This window comes from Equus quagga, chromosome 2, assembly GCF_021613505.1.
Source record: "Equus quagga isolate Etosha38 chromosome 2, UCLA_HA_Equagga_1.0, whole genome shotgun sequence".
NCBI lineage: Eukaryota > Metazoa > Chordata > Mammalia > Perissodactyla > Equidae > Equus > Equus quagga.
In genome coordinates, this window is record NC_060268.1 from 144,067,523 (window position 1) to 144,089,428 (window position 21,906).

Consider the following 21,906-nt stretch of genomic DNA (forward strand, 5'->3'; position numbering starts at 1 on the left):
ACTGCTCCCGTAAGGGCCTAGTAGTGTTCATTATATATAGTAAGGGCTCAACAGTCTTGTTCTCTGGCCACTTTATTCTTCTCTTGCTACTCCCTTGTGATAAGAGTGTCCAGGCAACCCTCAACTACCTATTTTCAATCACTAGAAACACTGTTCCCACTGCTAAGCTCTGGCTCAACCATTCTGTCCACCTAGAAAGCCCTGCCCCAGCTCTGCTTCTTAAAGTTCATTCCAGCAGCTACTTCTGATAACCAGCCACACTGTGGCCCTGCAAATGCAGGAAGAATGTTCTAGTTTCTACAGGAGCTATTTCCGAATTCATGTGTCGTACCTTATACCATGGCATTAAAAGTTCTTTGAGGGGCGCTGGCCCAGAGGCATAGTGGTTAAGTTCACAGGTTACACTTCAGCAGCTCAGGGTTTGTGGGTTCGGCTCCCAGGTGCCAATCACACACTGCTCATCAAGCCATGCTGTGGTGGCGTCCCACATATAAAATAGAGGAAGACTGGCACAGATGTTAGCTCAGGGACAATCTTCCTCAAGCAAAAAGAGGAGGATTGGCAACAGATGTTAGCTCAGGGCCAGTCTTCCTCACCAAAAAAAAAAAAAAAAAAAAAGGCCTGTGAGGATAGTTCTTATTTAACTCACATTTGTATCACTGGCTGAACCTAGCATGATACTTCTCCCTCCTCAATTGCTTACTACCTGTGAGAGTGTTACCTCTGGGAGAAGGGAGGGGTAGGCCACTGGAGACTGGAGAAGGAAACACAGTGTTTATCTGGAGACTGCCACTCACCAAGTACTGTCCTAGGCGTGAGAGAGCAGTGAACCAGCCAGCAAAGTCCCTGAACATACAGTCCAGTGGAGATGAGGTGTTTGTTTAAAAATAATAACAACAATATATATACCAAAACATGTCAAACACACAAAATATTTAATAAAACTGGTAGAGGGGGAGCTAAGTATAGATGTTCATTATATCACTCTCTATATTATTCTGAATGTTTAATAGTTTCATAATAAAAAATTTAAAATTGAGAAAAAATAAATGTAAAGCCTCTACGCCCTAGGGAAAGAACTGTCTAGTCAGCCTGATTCATTTGCAAAAGTTCTAGATAGAGAAAAACTTATTGCAGTCTATTTCTTTAACATCATATTCCACAACTGCAAAAGCAATCGGGAGAAAAGATGGAAATGCACAAATTTAGACAATATGAATTCAATCAAACAATAAAATGAGGTTCTCAGTCAGTCTAGACTTTCCTCATCTCTACCTCCATATCCTCTGTAACGGTAAATGATAAAAGAAAATAACAGAAAAACATAACTACTTTGTAATATATTTTGGCCTCAAGAGGGAAAGTCCTAGTAATACCACTATCACTTACTCTACACCTACAGTGTGCTAGGGATTTACACACATGATCCCTAACAAACCTGTAAGGTGAGCATTATTATCCCCATTTTACAGATGAGAAAATTAAAATTAAAACAACTCAAGTAATTTGATCAGCATCCTATTGCAGGTGACTGGCAGAGAGGGCACCCAAACCCATTTCTGCCAACAGTCAAGAGCCTTGGTTTTATTTTCATTACACCATGATGTATATCTCCCAATATCTCATAGTCCCTCTCTCATTTTTTCATAAAGTTCTGGTTCCACAAATAAGGAAATCTGATAAAGAAAATCTCCACCAGGCAGTTCAGTAAATTAAAAAAAAATACAAGAAATTACAGTTTTGAGCTACACAGTATCAGAAACAGTACCTCCAAATGTTAACTCAAGGCAATAAAGAAAACTGAGTGGGAAAGAAAACTAAACTGTACAATCCTCTACAGTCATAAAAGAAATACTGCATTACTATTTTAAACTGAACAGCCAAAACATTTGAAAGGACCCTAAAGATGCAATTGGCAACAAACCTATGAGAGAAAAAAATGAATTCTTAAAGTCCATTTCTAACACTACTTATCTTTAAATGCTCGTTACCATGAAGACTGTAGAAAATTTGTCTTCTATATGTAGACAGAGGAACAGGATAAACTAGAGCATATGTGAGCAGGTTGAGATCTTATTTACTGAATTTCTGAAATTAAGAATAGCATAAAACTTGAAATACATGCCATTGTTTATTCCATTGGGAGTCACATTAACTATTCTGGCAGTGAAGTACAGATCAGAAATGGGAAAGGTCAGATTTAATCTATACGTCAATATTTCTGAGCCCTAGAGTTTATTTCTAAAATACAGGCTTCAGTGCAAAAAAAAAGGCTCTGCCCTTTCTCCATCACTTCCTCCACACGGTGCAGGTTTTAGAGGCCTAACTGTTCTGACACAATTCCAAGACAGCAGGGAACTTTTTGAGTGAAAGCCAAATGATCAGAGCCCTCTACCAGCCGGATCCTCATCTCCCCGCCACCCCACCTCAAAGACAGGGGATGGCTCCCCTTACATGAGCCTGCGCATGCCAGGCTGCTCGTCACCAGGGCTAAGGGCTGAACCCTGGGGAACATTTACATGTATAAATCAGGTAGAGGTGCCAGGGAAGGAGTCAAAGAAGGAACTAGTGGAAGATAAGAGAACCAGAAGTACAGAGGGCCTCAAAGACCCAAAGCGGAAAAGGAAAGGAAGAGGATGTTCCATTCCGAGACAGTCAACAAGGAAAATGAAAAAGGTTTCAACGCCACAGGGTCAGGAAGTCATGTCAGATTAGCAATCTCAGTGGAGTGGCCGGGAAAGATTCAGATTAAAAGGGGCTCAGCAGAGGATGGAAGATACAGACGCTGTGAGTATAAACAGTCTTGAAAGTAAGGCCTACTTCCCCGTAACGTTCCCAGCAGCAGTAAAGACACAGATCACTTGCTATCACTGGTCCACCTGGGGACACACAGGCAGGAGCCCTACATCTCTGCCACGGTCTCACCACCATCCCTCTACGGCCCAAGCAGAACCACAACCACGACTGAGGGGGCTGCAGCACAGCAGATCCTACATCTCAGAAATCACACCGCCAGCCAGTCACCAAATGCATAACGTAAACAGACTTTAGCTGTAAACTGGCGACTGTTTGCCTAGATACCTGACGCAGTGCCAGGTTAGTTAGCTACACTCCAAATGGTAATGGTACAAAAGAACTCCAATTATCCTTCTTCCCAGAGATGCATCTCTGATTATAGCTTGCATGTTGAACCAAAAAATGTATTCACCCAGTTATTACAGTTACTCTTTGAAGTAGAAAATTTGACTGATTGCCAAAAGTGACTGACTAAATATATAAATTACATGACTGAGCATCAAACATGTATGTTATGTTGTTTCAGAGGTCACCTATTTAAATCAAGGACTTTTTCAAATCCACTCCACAACTCTACAAATTCACATACATACCTATCAGTAAAAAGATAAGACAGATGTCAAAAAATGATTAAACAAAAACAAAGATCATACAGCAAGAAAACAGACCTTAATATAAAAATACAACCTACAAAGCTGTCAGTAAACTCACAGATGGTGAGTTTGGTGCTGACAGGCAAGAGCTATGAGAGCAAAAGATACGAAAACAGCAGGCTGTTTGCCAGAGCCCTGACAAGCCTCACTCAAGGCTGCGGCCAAGTTCACTGGTGAAACTGCTCTCTTGATCTCAGGCAAATACTAAAGCTTTCAGCTGAATACTGTTGAAAGTACTTGGGTGTTTTTGTGTCTGCGAGGGAAGATTTCCTTGACCAAACTGGATATGGCAGTCCTCTAGTAAAACTGATCACAAGAAAGTATATACAACAACGTGAATGTACTTTATGCCACTGAAATGCACAATTAAAAAATGGTCAAAATTAGGGCTGGCGGTTAAGTCTGCACTCTGCTCTGGCAGCCTAAGCTTTGCCGGTTTGGATCCCAGGTGCAGACCTACACACCACTTGGCATGCCATGCTGTGGTAGGTGTCACACATATAAAGTAGAGGAAGACAGGCACGGATGTTAGCTCAGGGCCAGTCTTCCTCAGCAAAAAGAGGAGGACTGGCGGCAAATGTTAGCTCAGGGCTAATCTTCCTCAAAAAAAATAAAAAATAAAATAAATTTTTTAAAAATGCTCAAAATTGTAAATTTTATGTATGTTTTACTATAATTAAAATAAATAAAAGATGTACTTCTTTAAAGCAAATTATAGATTTGAAACATTCTCAGTCACATCTTAGAAATATATTTTAAACCTATATGAACAAAATATATATTTCAATGTATATTTAAGGATCCACCGAAGCTGTCTTCAGTTTCCACACTTGGCCAAAATTTGATCCTTGGTTTCAACTGGAAATCTTCCAATGTTGTTTCTGGCATCCTTGAACTGGACTGAGATCAACGCTTGTATCATCACGGAGGTATCAGCATGGCAACATGCTGGTGGGCGTTCCAGATGTACTTTAGAGTAAAAGTCTCCTCCACCCCAAGGCAAACTACGTGACACCTTAAGGATTTTGTCACGTACTCAGACAAAGACAGGACAGGACGGTCGCTTATTATGTATTTTAAAAGGCTGCTTGAATAAAAGAAAATTCTAACACTGTATTTTGCAGAGAACAGCATCGCCAGCATGCTTACTATTGACATCAAAGAGCATGCTTACTAACAACCAATGGTTGCCTGAAGGAAAGTAGTCCATTGTTAGAAACTGAGGTGCCTGGAGAGAGCAAACATTTCTCACATACTTCCTCTGAGAAGATTCTTCTGTCATTCTTCTCCAGGCAAGACAGTGACATTGGTGTGCAGGCAGTGAGAGCCGAGATGCAGATGAAGATTTGGAAAACAGCTTTGCTATCCTGAAAGCAAATCACACTACTCCATGTAGCATAATTTGGTTTCCAGATTGAAACCAAAGATCAAATTTTGGCCAAGGATGGAAACTGAAGACAGCTTCAGTGGACCCTTAACTATACATCGAAATATATATTTTGTTTGTATAGGTTTAAAATATATTTCTAAGACACTGGGGTAGTCAAGGCTTAAGGAGGCATTTTTCTCTCGACTGGTTGTGTGAATCCGCGATGGCATGCAAAAACATCAGGGAAAATTTTGTGTAAGGGCAACAATCTTACTTCTGCTTCTGCGATTATCCAGATATATTCTCCTTCAGGCACTACGTAAAGCAGGTGTAAGGGATTACTTTGAATGAAACTGCATCATTGCTGCCAAAGAAATCTTTAGGTCCAGGCGTTAAAGAGGAGAGAAGTCAGTTATTGAACAAAATTTTAACGAGTTAGACAAAAACTACCACTCATAGCATATTATACTGACAGCTAGACAAAATAATAATAATTTAGAACCCAAAAAAATAAAATCCTTACTCCCCATTCCTCCACCTCAGCTGAAAGTCAGTATCTACCCAATATCACAAATGTTCCTACACTGGTCATCTATGCTAAGAAATTGAGTTCCTGTACCACAATGCCAAACTCTTAACTACTATAATCTTAATAATAATGATGTAATAACTCTTATAAAATTTCAGAATTCTCCGTGTATCCCAGAAACTGACTCTAGAACAGTGAGATTTAGCTTTGGCAATACAATTCCTTTTAACATTCTATCTTTGGCCTTTAATCAAAATGTTCATTAAGTGCACATTTAATATTTATATAAAACTGACTAGAAAGACACATACCAAAATGATAACAGTGGTTTTTTTATAGGTGATAGATTACAAATGATATTCTCTTCAGTTATACATTTTCTAAACAGAGGAGGAGAAAGAGGCAGAGGAGGGGAGAAAGGGAGGGAAAATGGTAAGAGGGAGAGAGGAGGAAGCAAAAAACATTTTCTAAAAGAAAAACCAAACCCAGGTTAAAAGGCAAACGCAGAGCCGCCTTGAACAGCCAGGAGAGACTGTACACCGCCAGGCTCCAGGGGGCGCCCTTCATGCAGACTCTGATGTCAGCCGCGTCCCTGGCAATCCTATCACTCACCAAGTCCTGCTCAGGCCTGCCCTCCCAGGTGAATGTCTTCCTGAGCATTTCAACCAAAACTCATTCAGTCCTGGTCACCAGCACACATAGCATTTAATCACACTGCATTGTCGTTCGGTCCCTCTCTCAGTTGCCCCCTCTAGAGTGTAGCTCTTGAGAGCAGAGCCCACATCTTCCTCTGTGGACCCTGAGAGCCTAACACAGTGTCTGGGACACAGTGGAAGCTCACTAAGTTTGGCTAAGAACACATCACTTTCACATACTTGGCAAACGCTGCCAACGCCAATTCTACTTTATCTCAATACTGTGACTGGTGGCCACACTACCAAAGGCAGTGGTTAATTTCTTCTTCCTCAAGAAATCTGCTGCCCTTTTGCCTTTGAAGGAATTAACTTTTATTGGAGCTCTGTGGGGTCACTGATTCGAAATGCATACTAATTTTTAAAGCAGATCTGCTTGGAAGAGCCATCCTTCTGGTGATGGGGAGGGGCCACAGCTGTTGCCTGGTGGAAAAGACGCCTATGGGAGTCAGGACACCCAGGTTCCAATCCAGAGCTCACCAGACTCCAAGAAAGGATTTAAACCAGATGATTTCTAAGAATAAAATCCTACTCCACATGGCTGCAAACACCACAGACAACAGTAAGTCAGGGGCCCAAGACTCAGACCAACATAAGGTCCAAGAGAGGTGACAGTAAATGACAAGAGGCAATTTCAGGTGAGCTGGTGATGAGGCTTGTGATGACTACAGTACTGAGAAGCCAGAAAGTAGGGCGAGAATAGCCCCTACACCTACAACAACTGTGTCACCACCACCACCACTTTCCACCCAAAGAGCCTTGCACGGGGCTAGGGGGAAAGGAAGGCTGAGAGAAAGACAGATTAACAGTAAGGCATTATCAGTAAGACATCTTAACACTTACCTCAAGCTCTCCAGAAAAACCAGCGATTTCAGAACATGGAGGTAGCTAGTAACAGATACACAGAGACACCTGATCGGACTTCACAGGGGGATCAAACTGTCTGCTAAGGAGTCATTCTTTTTATAGTCCTCCTGTGAGTATTTATAAAACTTTTTTATGACCAAGTCAATGTGGCTTGACTATTTCCCTAGTAGACTATAAGCTTGTTGAGGGCAGGAACCACATATGCCTAGTTCATCACTGTGTCACCAGTGCCCAGCAGAGCACCTGGCTTATAGTAGGCACCCAACCATTATTTCTTTAATAGTTTATCTTTTTAAAAAAGCAGTACATACCTTTTTGCACAAAACAATGTTTTTAGAACTTCCTATATGATTATTCTTCTAGATAGTATTTTTAAGGGTTGCCTAGTATTCCATTGGGTATAAACACATAATTCCCTATTGTTGGATATCTAGGTTTCCAATTTTTCACTACAATAAACAGCTCTGGGATGAATAATGGATTATTTCTTAAACTCCGAAAAGTAGAATTGCTGGATCAAAGAGTATGTTAAGTATTTGCCATGCCTCTTAAAAGGTACCCTCCATACCTTTATCTTGAAGGACAACTGTCATGAACTTTACTATTTAGATAAACTACTGCGGACTTCTCAAGCAGAAGAATCTCCTAAAACAGGTGCCTCTGACATCAATAGCCAAAGTCCTAAACTGTCCTCCCCAGATCTATTTTCGGTGCCCATTAGACCCAGAAATCTGAGAAACAGCATCTGCTCAAGTGGTCGTCTGCTCTCCTCCCACGGCTCAACCTTCTCCTCTTGCTCAGTGGCGGACAAAACGACACTGCAGCCCCACCCATCCTGCCCCCTTTTTCTCCCACTGCGTTAGCTGGTCTTCCACGATGCCAGCTATATCATCTTGCTTCTTGTTTGCTCAGAGGAATAACTGAAGCTGTCCCGTCCATAAGATACAGAAATGTCAAGTCCTATATAACTGCAATGAGGATCTCGGCATGTGTCCACCTTCCCCCGTTAGGCAAGTCACTTCTCATCAGTTCCTCTAAAAAGGGACAGACAACAATAAGGACTCTCAATGGCACAATTTTAACTTTTATCCACTTTCATAAAAACTGACCTTTCGGAGATCTTCCTGGTGAATTTAATGAAAACTTTAGACACTCTCTCCAGAAAAATTCACACACCCAAGATGATAAACTTGATTTCAGTGTCTTCGTGAAACCCATCCATGGACCCCAATAAAAACCGCTTGGCCACTGATACAGCCTTCAAACAAATGGCCAAAAGGACACTCGAGAAATTCCTGAGTGTGTTCTCACCATCCTGTCTCTGTTTCTAAAATCAAAGGGAGGGGGAAAGCCGGCCATGTTCAGGGCCCTATGGAAACTTGGAATGCTGCCCAGCACAACTGCTGGTTAACTTTTAGGGCCTCTCAAAGTAACTCAGGTGTCACTACACAAACAGCAGCAGTAAGGCAAACGTCAAACGACCAACCTTGTGAATGGGGAACAGAGCCATTACGGGGCACGAGTGAGGTTTGCCTCCTGACCACCTGGCATGCCGTTTATTTGTTGGCTTGATTATTGTGTCTGTCCCATTACCAAGAAAACTCCATGTCAGCGGAGACTTTGCTTTGTTCACACCTATATCCTTAGCCTCCTCCAAACCAAAGCCGCTGGTCCCAAAGATTCTGAGGGCTTAGGCTAGAGACTGAGGCCAAGCACGAAGACTTCCACAAAGAGCAATGACATACATGGCACATTCTGTGCCCTTGGGATCTTAAGGTGAGGAGAGTGAACCAAGAGCCAAGGAGGGAACAGGGACAGGCTCTGGGATAAGATCAGGTGGAAACACAAGGGAAAGCACCACAGTCCACATGGGGAAAAATCTCCACACACGGCCACAAAGTTGGCTGCAGATGGACAGGCCCGTGCACTGGCTCTAAGTCTCACTCACGATCCATCTAGTCATGTGAATGGTCAACACGCCACCGGGTGAGCAGAGAGGAAACCAGCAGTCCCTCCCTCTCAAACAGGAACCTCTGGCTCAGCCTCTACTAACAGTTCCCAAGGTCATGCTAACAACTGTGAATGCTGCCCTGCACCACCACAGGCACATGCCACGGGCTTTCATATGACAACACTGTGATTTAGTGGTTATTACTTCCATTTTGCACGAGAGAAAGGCAGTGCCCCAAAGGGGTTTAAACCTGAGTCCCCTGCCCTTTCTGTCACTCCCCAGCTGCTTTCAAAACAGGGCTCCTGGGTCCTTGCCTTTCCCAGTTCCTGTTACCAAGAGGACCCTTCTTCTCCTACCATCACACAGATGGCCAAAGAAGTTCACTACAACCTTACAAGTGTGCCCCAGTCACACCTGTCCCCACTTGCTCTTCATCTCAGGTGACAAGGGCAGCCTGGCTTGGGGTGAAGGCCATGGATTCTCCCCTGCAGGGCGTCTCTTTTACAACACTGGTCCCGTGGCTTTTTCTCCAGCACTCCAGGCATGTCAGCTCGCTCCTCCTCCACTGAGCATGCACCTTCACCCAGCCACGGCCCTGCTCGCCCCTCCTCACATTGCCCTCTCCCCTCCTGGCTTCCTGGAAAGTAACAAACTCCTCTTCTCTTTTGGCCTCAGGAACATCAGAACCCCCATCCCCTTTTCAGACTTCTGCCCAAACTGTCAGCCTGTGTTTGTCAGGAGGGTAAAAAGCTATTGCAAAGCACCTCCCTTCCCATCGGCTGCTATTTCTGCCCCCTTTCGGAGTTCTCTGGCCTCTGCTCCTGCCCCCACCGCTGGGAATGGGGTATCTCCCTCAGCCAACCCTCCACACCTCCTTACAGGATAGGTTTCTTGAGCTCTGTTCTCTACCACCCTGCCCCCAGGACTTTTTTCTTCTATCCCCAACCTTCACTTAACCTGGAACTCTTTGGAGCTCCATTCCCCACTTGAGCATCATCCACCTACCTGGCTCAGCTGAAGAGCCCCCCCGACTCCACCCCAGAACCAGAGATTAGTCATCACATCCTCCATCCCTCATGGATTCACGCGGTATTCCTGCAGGAAACTTTTAAGAGGCTGAACATCCCAAATTTTGCACCTTTAACAGAGACAGCCTGCCAGGAGGGGCTTAGCCACAACCTGGACCATACAAACAGTGAGGCATGTTATAGAAACAAAGCGGTTTGGACACGCAACTAAATAGGACTGGGGAGGGTGGTTCTGAAGTAAGATTCTTTATTACTAACAAAATAATAAACGACAGATGATATGGAATTCGTGAGCCACTCTTTGCAGGTGTTCCCTAATCACGGGACTCATGGAACTGGGGACTAGATGACCAGGGGTCAGCAAATCCAAACTCTCCATTTACAGATAAGGAGGCAGAGGCCAGGTCTGTCAAGGTCACAGCACTGGCACACACGCCTTAACCTGCATGGTATTCGTACGGATATTAAGGAAGGAGGCGGGGCAGGGGGAAGGGGACGAGGAAAATGAGAAATGCAAACCACTGAAAACAAACTGAAAGTGGAATTCAGCACTTTGCCAAAAATTGAGGGCAAATAAAATAAAACTTATTTTTAATAAAGAATCTTTCTTTAAAAAGCCGATTTACCTTCAAGATAGAAAGTCATTAATCTTCTGCTGGTTTTACATTCCTAGGCAATAGCTAAAAATTAGCCACAGTTTTTAAGGACAAAGAAAGTAAACTGCCCAGCACCCCGCCCCCATGACTTCCTGAGTGGTTTACAAGTGCAGTTGGAGGTCTCAAGTCCCCTCAGCTGGCCGACCACCGAGAGCACGCATCTTCCCAGAGTTCTCTCTGCTGTAAGAGTTATCGCACTAAAAACGGAAACCCCAAAAATAAAGAAAAAAGAAAACTAAACCAAAACACATCATGTCCAGTTCCATCTACACTATCCTACAGTATCAGTTACCTTCCTCCGGGCGCCGTCACACAGGGAAGCTGGGGCAGGGGACCTTCTCTGTCCAGCCCTCCCAGCCCTGTCCCCAGGGTGCTTGGTGTGCAGCTGCCATACTGCACTCACTCCTTGGTGACGGCATCTATCTATGGACATGTCCATCTCCCCCACTAACCCTTAAGGGACCCAGACCCCATCTCACTTATCTCTTTACTCAAAGCTTAACAGGGGGTCAAGCCCACAGCAGACCCTTGACACATGTTTACTGCCATTATAAACCCCAGGTTATGAAAAGACCAAAAGTGAGAAGGTCCTGCATATATGAGCAGGCCCCTCTGGCCTCCCTCGTCTGTCCCTGGCCATCCCCCCATCCTCTCTGCCCTGCCACATCCCCTCACCAAGCAAACAAGCAACCCTGGCAGCCAAGGCCACAGGAGAGCCTCAACAACTAGCGCATGGAAAAATCTAGACCAACATTTCTTCCCAAACATAATTGACTTGTCTGTTCTCCTCTGAGTTAATTCTAAGTCTTGATTTCCAACAGAATCTTTCAATTCTAAAAATTTCTCATTCCACAGTTTTATGTGTAACATTGTTCACATGGGGGAAATGCAGCCTGAACTGCCAAACGGAAAACATTTGCTGTAATAACAGCAGCTCCCACTTCTTGAGGGCATCCTGTGTATCGGCACTGTACCAAGTGTGGACACGTGGTGGCTATTGTACCTCACAACAGCTGGAGACAGGTACGCAACTGGGTTTTTTTTTCTTTTCTTTTTTAAGTGCCTTCCTACAGACAGTTTTCTACTACAATTAACCCAGTCAAATAAGAATATCTTCTGCCTCTCCACTGCCAGGCTACGCATCTTCACACACTTTTAATTTCTCTGTGCCTAAATTTTCCAAAGGGGATAAAAGGTAGACACAAACCTGTCTGAGCCTGGGGCAGGGAGTGGGGAGAGTGGAAAATAACAAGATAAAAACAATTCAGGGCATCTTCCTAAGATGGGACGCCTTAGATGGCACTTCATGCTTCTAATGAGTTTTGACTTGCACGTCCAAATTCTCTCTCCACCCTGGGTTATTTTAGCCATGTCAGAAACACTGGCAAGGACAGAAAGCAAATTTCTAACCTGCACTGGCTCAGACATGCCTCTGCAGGCCTAGACAAACAGGACCATGAGAGCTCAGTTTTTATTTCATGAGGTGGAAGGTACTGAGCATTTTTTACTCTGAAATCCTCTCACTTGACTCTAACTAGAAGTGGGAGCAGCTGGCTCCTCTTTGAGGCAAGTACTGCACTCAGCAGTGGTTCTCCAAGAGTGCTCCCCAGACCAGCAGCCTCAGCAGCATCTGGGAACATGCCAGACATGTAAACCACCAGGGCCCACCCCATGCTATGTGCCTCAGAAACTCTGGTGGGGGTGGGCCAGCAGAGGAGGTTTTTTTAACAAGCCTCTAGGTGATGCTGATATACAAGCCTCCAGATGATTCTGATCTATGCTGAAATTTGAGAACCATCAGCTTAGGCTGATAAACCTCCAAGGTCATGGGAATGCCCTGCGGGGCTAACCTGTGTTTCACAACTCTTTACATAATTATGATGGCTCCCCACCAACGGCACCTACTCTGGTAATTTTTGCCAGCTGGCAAAGGCCCCAAACGCTAAACTCCTTCAGGGCACTCCTACTTTATTGGGCAAATTACTTGTGCCCTACTCTCATCTCTAAAAGGGAGATGATAATAATATCATCCATTTCGTAGGACTGTTGCAAGGGTTAAGGACTTAGACAGTGTCTGGCATGTGGTTAGCCCTCAACAAATGTGAATCCCTATGACTACTAAGCCTTTGCCGAAAGGTCTAATCAGAACAAGGAATACAGCAAAATAAAACTTGCTTCCTGCATGGTGACCACCTGACTTCTATCCACTCCATTCCGGAGCCCTGACTGAGGACATCCAGGACCCACAGAGAGAGCACCTTGCTCTACTACATGTCAAGCATTTACTCGTTCAGTCTACACCCACCGCACTGAGCACCCACCGCATGCCCGGCAACGTGCAAAGTCCGCTCTACAGGACTGTGCCTCCAACAGGTCTTTCTGGACAAACGCCATCCAATTCTGGGGCACAAGGCCTTACACACCCCAAGGAAGATACAGGAGGAACACAAGGAATGTTAAAAGCAGTCATGAGAACAGCTAACATTCATACTATGATTACCTTGTGCCAGGAACTAAGCATTAAACTAACATTAAATGTTATTAAAACTAACATTTTAAATGTTAATTTATATAGTCCTCACAACAACCCTCTGAGGTATCTGATGTTATTACACCCACTGACAAGGGTTAGGGAAACTGAGGCACAAAAGGTTTATATAACTTGCCTAAGGTCCCACAGCTCCTAAACGGTAAGGCCAAAAGCTGAACCCAGGTACTCGAGCTCCAGAGTCAGTGCTCTTAACCACGGTACTATATGGCAGAGACCCACTAGTTATCTAGGCATCTACTAGCCACTAGTTACAACTGATCCCAAAGCAATGATTTTTTTTTAAAGATTTTATTTTTCCTTTTTCTCTCCAAAGCCCCCCATTACATAGTTGTGTATTTTCAGTTGTGGATCCTTCTATTTGTGGAATGTGGGACGCCACCTCAGCATGGCCTGTTGAGCGGTGCCATGTTTGTGCCCAGGATCCGAACCAGCGAAACCCTGGGCCGCCGAAGCCAAACGCACAAACTTAACCACTCGGCCACGGGGCCGGACCCCTCAAAGCAATGATTTTTAAGACAATTAAATTTAGGCACAAAATCCATTGTCTTGGGGTTCAATACTAGGCCCTCCAAGCCCTGGACAGAAATGCTAATTATACTTGGTTTCTCAGACCCGGTCTCTCTCCCAATCTAATTCCACCCACGTCAAGTCAAAACTCTCACAGAGCAGCATTTCTCGCTTCTCGTAAGTCCTCTGACACCAAAGCACTTAACCCCTAATTCTACACCATCTGTCACATAGAGTTCTCTAATCATTTCCTGTATGTGAGTCTTTTCTTCCCCACTGGACTGTAAAATTCTTTGATACTTCCGAAGATACTTCCGTACTTTCTCTGAAACCCCACAAAACTAGGTAGAAGCATGGGCTTGCCTATGTAGACTCAGAAGAGAGTGTTACACAGTTAACTGGTTGGCTTATTCACCTTGCTTTTCTGAGACTTCTTTGTTATCAATCCCTAAGCAGCAGAGTAAAAGTATGAAGTTTATGCTATTTAAAACCAGCATTAGGGGAGGTATTACACCAACATTCACTGAGCAGGAACTCTGTTTCAAGATCTGTACTCCCTGGCTCTCCTACATGACCTCAGTTAAACCCCTCATTTAAACCCCTCAGCAGCCTCGTGGGCGAGGCTACTGGATCCAGTTTGAGGAAGGAGGAACCTGGTGTTAGGAAAGGTGAGAACCTGCCCAGTGTCACTCAAGGCCAAGGAATGGAGAAAGGAGATTGAAACAAGATCTGTCCCCAAAGCCCCTACTCGGCCTTCCTCCAACGTTCAGACTACGGAGCCCAGACGCAAATTCTCCTCAAAGCAACACATTACCTTTGAAAAATGTTACCATGACAGAGAAAATTATAAACTCTACTAAAATTCATTATAAAAAGATGGAATAACCATGTTCATGGACAGAATTACAATATTAAGATAGAAAAGGTGTCAATTCTCCCCATATTGGACTATACATTCAATACAATGCCAATCACATTTCCAAGACTTTGTTGAGAACTTGACAAGTGTTCCAAAATGTACATGGAAGGAAAAGGTCCACAAATAACCAAGTTCTGAAAAAGAAGAGCAAAGGGGGGGCTCATCTTGCCATATAAGACACACTGCAGAGCTATAATAATAAAAATAACATGGCACAGAAACAGACAGATGACTGGAACAGAACTTAAAACAGAGACAGCCCCCACCCCACCCCCTCCACACCATGAAGAATCTCAAAATCAGTAAGTGGAGTTTACTGGAAACAGAGCTTCAGTTTAAGCTGACGAAGAAGTTCTGGAGATGGACAGTGGTGATGGTTGCACAACAATGTGAATGTACTTAATGCCACTGAATGCTACACTTAAAAATGGCTAAATAGTAAATTTTATGTTAAAAAAAATCTTAAAAATCAGTATGCTAAGTCAAAGAAGCCAGATACAAAAAAGTACCATACTGTACGGTTCCACTTATATAAAATTCTAGAAAATGCAAACTAATCTACAGTGGCAGAAAGCAGATCAATAGCTGCCTGAGTCTGGGGACAAAGGGAGAGGTGGAAGGCAAAGAGGCCCACGGGAAGTTTCAGGGTTAGGAAATGCTCTGTGTCTTCATTGTAGTGTTTTCACAGGTATGTACATCTGTCAAAATTCATCAGCCTGCACACTTTAAATGGATGTAGCTTAGCACAAGTAAATTATAACTCTCAATAAAGTTGCAAAAAATAGACTCGTGTGCATTTGGGAACCTGATTTATGACAGAGGTAGCGCCATTATCTCTAAAATATTAGGGAAAGAATACATTGTTTAATGATTTGGGGAAAAGTGGCTCACAAAATGAAAAGAAAAAACACTGGATTCCTTCCTTATGCCATATATTAAAATGAACCTCCAACAGATTAAAGCCCCTCATTGTGAAAGGTAAAACTAGGAAGGTAACAGATGCAAATGCAGAATATTTTTGGAATCTTGGGGTAAGGAAGAACATCTTAAGACTCCTAAAATGCAAAATAAGGCAAAAATTAATGAATTTGGGCTATTTTGAAACTAAAAATTTCTTAAAGTTACTATTCACAAAGTTAGTAAACGGCAGGATGGGATTCATATCTAGAATATGCAAGAAACATCTGCAAATCACACATTAGAAAAAACAAACTAGGGGCCAGCCCGGTGGTATAGGGTTAAGTTTGCACACTCTGCTCAGGGGACCTGGGGTTCACGGGTTCAGATCCTGGGCGCGGACCTACACACCACTCATCAAGCCATGCTGTGGTGGCGTCCCACATACTAAACAGAGGAAGACCGGCACGTATGTTAGCTCAAGGCAAATCTTCAAACCAAAAAAAAAACCCAGACTAAAGCTGGTCAAAGAAATTGTAATAGCTAACCAATAAATTAGAAGATGCTCAAAGTCACTAAGAAATTAGATAAATTTGGGGCTGGCCCCGTGGCCGAGTGGTTGAGTTCGCGCGCTCCGCTGCAGGCGGCCCAGTGTTTCGTTGGTTCGAATCCTGGGCGCGGACATGGCACTGCTCATCAGACCACGCTGAGGCAGCGTCTCACATGCCACAACTAGAAGGACCCACAACGAAGAATATACAACTATGTACCGGGGGGCTTTGGGGAGAAAAAGGAAAAAATAAAATCTTTAAAAAAAAAAAAAAGAAATTAGATAAATTCACATTAAACCAATAAGATGCTGCTTTATAGGCATCAAATATTGGTAAAATTAGAAGGATGGTTAATACCAACCACTAGCGAGGATATGGCGAATCTGGAACCCCTCATGCACTGATGTGGGAGTCAACCAATTCAGCAATACTGGAGAATAATCTGGCAATATTTAGTAAAAAGAGGTGTGCTTGTTCCTTTTACCCAGCCAGCCCACTCCCGGGTATACACCCTTACAGCACAATTCTCAAACCTTTCCATGCATCAGAATCTCATCCAGGACTTGCTAAAACACACATTGATGGGGTCTGCCCCCAGGGTTTCTGATTCAGGAGGTGTGGGTTAGGTCCCGAGAATCTGCATTTCTTACAGTTCCCAGGTGACGCCGATGCTGCTGGGTGTGGACCACTTTGAGAACCACTACCCTAGAGATATTCTCACACGCATCATTAAGAGAATGCTACAGGATGTTCACCACAGCTTTGCTCGTGGTAGCAGGAGTGGAGGTGAGCTGGGTGTCCATCACTAGAGAAATGGATAAGTAAAACTAGTGGGTGCACAGCAGGCCAGCTGTACAAAGCAGCAGTCACAGCAATGCACTAGATAAGCCTACACTAACATAGATAAATAAAATGCTGAATGAAATTCTCCAAACTTTTATGAATGTCTAAAAATCTCCACAACAAAAAGTTTCAATGTTGAATGAAAAAGAATCTGAATGAAATCTACAGCACAGTACCACTTATACAAATTGCAAACAAGCATGAAATAACACGACGTGTTTAACAAGGATAAAGACATACCCAAGAACACATTCAACACAAGAGAGGAGGCTCCTTTGGCAGAGAGGGGACTGGGAGTGAGAATGAAGGAGAAAACAATAAAACAAGAAGGGGGCTTTGCAGAGGACAGAATCTTATGCCAAAAACTGAGGAATGTTAACTCAACCCTCAGCACCAGAAGTCTAGAAGGTAAAAACCACCAAAGCTATCTAACTATCCACTCACCGGCACTCACGTACAATGGCTGCTTCACTAAAGCCCCCAGGAGCTTTGCAGGCTAAGGGAGCAGATCAGCTCACCACTGAGAGACGGAGGGGGAATCTTTCTGAAATACAAGGCTGGGGTGACTTCAGGCCCCCAGATTCCAACCTGCTCCTGAGCCCTGAATTTTCCCTTTGACAGAGCAATATTTACAAAGAGGCTGGGGTTCTTGGATTTTGGCAAAGGGCATGTGTGTCTACATCAGTGTCTGTGCCTCTTCTCAGTGCGTCTCTTGCATCTGTTGTCTGTGGATCTGAGTGTGTGTGTGTGTGTGTGTGTGTGTGGTGTGTTTATTTGTGGAGGCAAAAAAGAGGTCTTGGGAGGCGAGCAGAGCACTCCAATGGAGACTGAGCCACATCAGTTGATCAACCATTCAATTCTGTTTTACTGAAACCAGAAGTCACAGTACAAAACCCAGCCATCTCCCTGGCCCCACCAACCTGTCTCTCCCCACTTCTTCACCCTCTCCTCCTCTATATCCAAAGCTGCTTCCCGACTCCCACAACCAAATGGGCTGATGTGAAATACGGTCCTCTAGTGGGTGGGTAGCTTATCAAAGTGGTAAACGTTATAGCTAAAACTCTTAGAATGTAGTAGGAGACAATAAATGATCATTTATATTCCTGACCAAGAGCCTATAACAGAAAGGCCAAAAATCTTTAAAACCAGGCATGCCATAACAGTTCTTCCAGAAGAGATTGTTGTGTCTATAGCTACCATCCAAAAAAGGCCCCAAAAAAGCCATCTATAATGTTTCAGGCCCCTCACAAGGGCACAATGGCCACAGCTTTTCCCAAGGGCCATACAAAGTGGTGGGAAAGCGTATGACACAATCAGAAAATAAAAATCACCACTGATTGAATTTATGTGAGACAGTGCAACAGATGCTTCTGGCAGCAGCTTTAAGCAAGCAAACCCATGCCAGGAAAGTATGTCTTTAGGCGAAGAAGAACCAGTTAAACAACTGGAAGGAGGACAGCGAAGGTAGAACACAGAAGGACAGCTGGCCGGACATTCAGACATCCTGGGAAGATTATCCCCTTGTGTAAACAATCCAGAATTTTCATTCTCAAAACATTGTTTTATCTTTTCTACAGCAACACTTTTCATTGGATGGTAAAGGTTGAGGAATTCTAGAAAGATCTTCCCGAAATGCTTTGTATAAAATAACATTTTGTAAATAAAGCATATTTGATATGCAACAGGGGCACTTTTAGTTAAAAAAAAAAGTATGACAGCTATATGTAGGAGTCCTTTAGATTTTCCTGAGATATGTCAGCAAAGTACACCTATGTTTTTCCAGCTGAAGTGCAGGACCTCCCACAATGTGAAAATTAAGGGACTTGACCAGGAAAAAAAGAAAAAAAAAAGTAAAAGAGTTGAGTTTTCAAGCTAAAATTGAGTATCTAAAATCGACATAGGCAATTGTGACTTACAAAGACATAAAAAGTTCCATAAGTGTCAAAACTTGCCGACAAGTTTCTGTTACAAAAACAATTTTAAATTTCAGTGGAATAACCATCTATTGAGTATTCACAAGTTAGGCACTGTGCAAGATGCCAGGGATCCTCCAATGAAGAAGACCCTGTTTTAAGAACTCTGTCTCTTTCACATCAGTTTAATCCATCCCTTGAATTAATTTCCTTTTTCTGATGATTGAAATAGCTCACTACCAGTACTGAAGAGTTTCAGAAATACATCTTACTCTTTTACTCAAAATGTAAATTTCTCATCTCTGAAGCAGAGATAAAAGGAAAAGACTATTTCTCTGTTTTACATATGCTATCATTTTCTGAAGAATAACTAACTACTGAAACTGTGCATGGTGGCAGCTGCCGCCTCTGCTATCCAGCGGGTCACAGAACTGAAGAACTCAAGAACATGCTACATAGCTTAAAAGCAGCAGCAAAGAAACCCCCAAGACCAGGGCCTTCACACCTAAACAACGAGTGAGATCAGGAAAGTGAGCTGTGATAGGCAGATAGGCAGAAGGCAGCTCGTGGAGATTCCCCCAAAGCTGGCGCCTCCAACAGCAGGCACAAGCTGCTGCTGCTTGCTTGCTGGCTTGCTTGGCCAACGCATGGCTCCAGAGCTGGAAGGCTGCCACCTGCTGAATCACCAAACATCGCTGGGCTTCCCTTGGAGCACTGACCAGACAGGGGCCCATCCCCCGCCTGGCTTCTCTCATGGACATCTTACACCCTGGACCAATGAAACACCCAGCCCTCTCGCCTTCTGCACAGGCCAAAACAGCCGCCAACCCAACCCGGTTACGTCTGGGCAGCCCTAGGCAACTCCCATCGCGTTGCTACGTCAACAGTCCCACTCCTCTCTTTCTGCCCACTCAGTCCCCCTTGAATGTTCAAGCCCCAGTGGCAGGAAGCGTGGGGAGTTTACAGCAAATCATGACAGGCACTTACCACTTCCACACCCAAGCAGCCAACCAGAAACACCCCCAAATCTGCAAGCAAAATAACCTGTCCAAACAGCTTTAAAGGTCCAGGAAGGTAAATGTCAAGAGAGCTAAAATAGTAGGCAAGCTCCGTAACAAAGAAAATAAACTTCCCTTTCAGAAAGCAGCCTTCACTCTTGGTTTCATAAGCGTGCACCCCTGAAGTCTGTACTGTTTGAAGGTGAAAAGAAACATCTGGGAAGCACCTGCACGGATTCTCTTCACTCCCTCTGGCCATGGCAACCCTCATCCCGATTTTTACTCACGACTCTCAAGAGAAAAACAAGCATTAGCCAGAACGTGCCAGACTGAATCCGTTGGCTGTACCCGGACACCCTACCCGGTCGGCATGCCCGAGTCTGGGTGAAGGCAGTGGGGGAGACAGCCGCTGCTGTCGCTGCTCTGCCCTTGACAACTCGCCTCGGAATCGTGGAGACCCCTCACTCACGGGGAGAGCTGCGTCCTGGAGAGGCTGTCCAGTTCCAGGCTGCGCCGATGGCTCCCCAGGCCTTACCCCTAACACCCTCACCGGGTGGGGGTGGCCCCGCGGGGTCTCAGAGCCGCCCCTGAAGGAGGCTGTTTCGCGGCCTGGGGAGGGGGTCCCACCTGTTATGTTGTCAGGGGGCATCAAGGGGCCGCGGCGGGGGGGATCCCGAAACCCTGGGCGCCTGGCCGGCTGCGATCGGGCCCCGAGGCACCAACTGTCACGCCACCGCCCGGGCCGTGGGGGTGGGGCCGTGATTTGGGGTCAGCCCAGCAGGTCTCCGGATCCGGGCCGGGCCACTGCCTAAAGGCTCCTCGCCGTCCGGCTCTTCCGCCCCGCCACTGTCCGCTCGCCCCAATCCGACCCTAGGCAGCCTTCCAACCCGCACGCAGCAGCTATGAAAAGGTGTCCACTGACGCCCCCGCCTTGCTCGCCGCCCCAACTTGGTCCGGGAACCCAGCGGGCCACCCTCTCCCTCCGAGCACCGAGGCCGGCCGCCGGACCGGCCCCCGCGCCCACCCCCCGGGAGCGGCGGCGCGGGGGGAGTGCCCGCCAGGTACGCGCGCGGCACCGCGCGGGCTGCGCTCACGCCCCCTCGCCCCGGGGCTGCCCGCACGCTGCTCCCGGCGTCAGGCCAGGCCCGCGAGGCGGGTGTCCGGTCGGCCCCGCCGAGACTGCCTCTGTTACCCCGCCCCACCACTCACTTGCCTCGGAGTCGCGGCAGCCGCCGGAATTCCACTCGCCGAGCCCCCAGCCACGGAATGAAATCCAGGGCAGGGCAGCGTCGGGGCTCCGCACCCGGATCGCGCTCTCTGGCCGGCTCGCCGGGCGCAAGGGGAGAGCAGCCTTCCGTGGCCGGCCCTTCTGCTCCCGTCCGGCCCGCTGCCGCTGCACGGGCCGCTGCCCCGCTGGTGCGAACGCTTCCGACTTGCCACCGCTAGACTCCCATGCCGAGCATGCCCAGTCCGCGGCCTGAGCCGCCCCGGCTTCCAGCACGACGCGAATCCGCTCTTCCGGGTGTTAGCGGCGGCCGGGAGGGCGGGCCGAGCGGGCGGGGTCCACCCGGGGCGCTTCCCGAGACCGAGCCGGACCCCGGCCAGACTGCGCACGAAAGGGCAGCCAGGGTTTGGCCCCTTCTGTTTTATTTTTCAGTCACTGGAAGCTCAGGAGGTGGGCGTTTTCACATCCGGCGAGGAAGGCCCAGCTTGCACATATTTAGGGGGCCGTTTAGGGAGCCCTGTTTTACGGTCAGGGGCGGTACACTACTTGGGACAGAGACGGAGAGTTGAAAGCTGGAGCTCTTCGGTACAGGGAACACAAACTCGGCCTTTTGGCGACCGGGCTCGGGGGCACGAGTTTCCAAGCTACCCCAGCATTCTCTTCCCCACCGAGCGTGAGATCTGCGACACTTGTGATTAACTCCTGATTAACCATTCACAGCAAAGGACGGACCTTAGACTCTGAGGCCCATTTTCAAACCTCTATCCACAGACTCCCATCCCCTAAACAAGAAGGCCCTGCGAGGTAGCCCCCCCCAAGCCAGGCAGGGCGGGGAAGGCCGGGGAGCTCCCGTCTGCGCCGGAGAGACCCAGGCCGCGTCGGGGCCGCCCCGCCCCCTCCGGGCCCCACCTCCCGCCGGCCCCTCCGAGCTGCCGGAAAAACCCGGAGAGTGGTCGCTCGG

The 21,906-nt window shown here is 46.0% G+C and overlaps 1 protein-coding gene across 2 annotated transcripts in view; it reads right to left on the bottom strand.

Annotated features, from left to right (window-relative positions):
• SGMS1 (sphingomyelin synthase 1) overlaps positions 1-21,121 on the bottom strand; it is a 285,938-nt gene extending 264,817 nt beyond the window's left edge. For both annotated transcript variants that reach the window (XM_046652229.1, XM_046652227.1), the window contains exon 1: positions 20,930-21,121. The gene's annotated coding sequence lies outside the window, so the exon portion shown is untranslated. The remainder of the gene's footprint in view (positions 1-20,929) is intronic.
• Between the last annotated feature and the right edge of the window lie 785 nt (positions 21,122-21,906).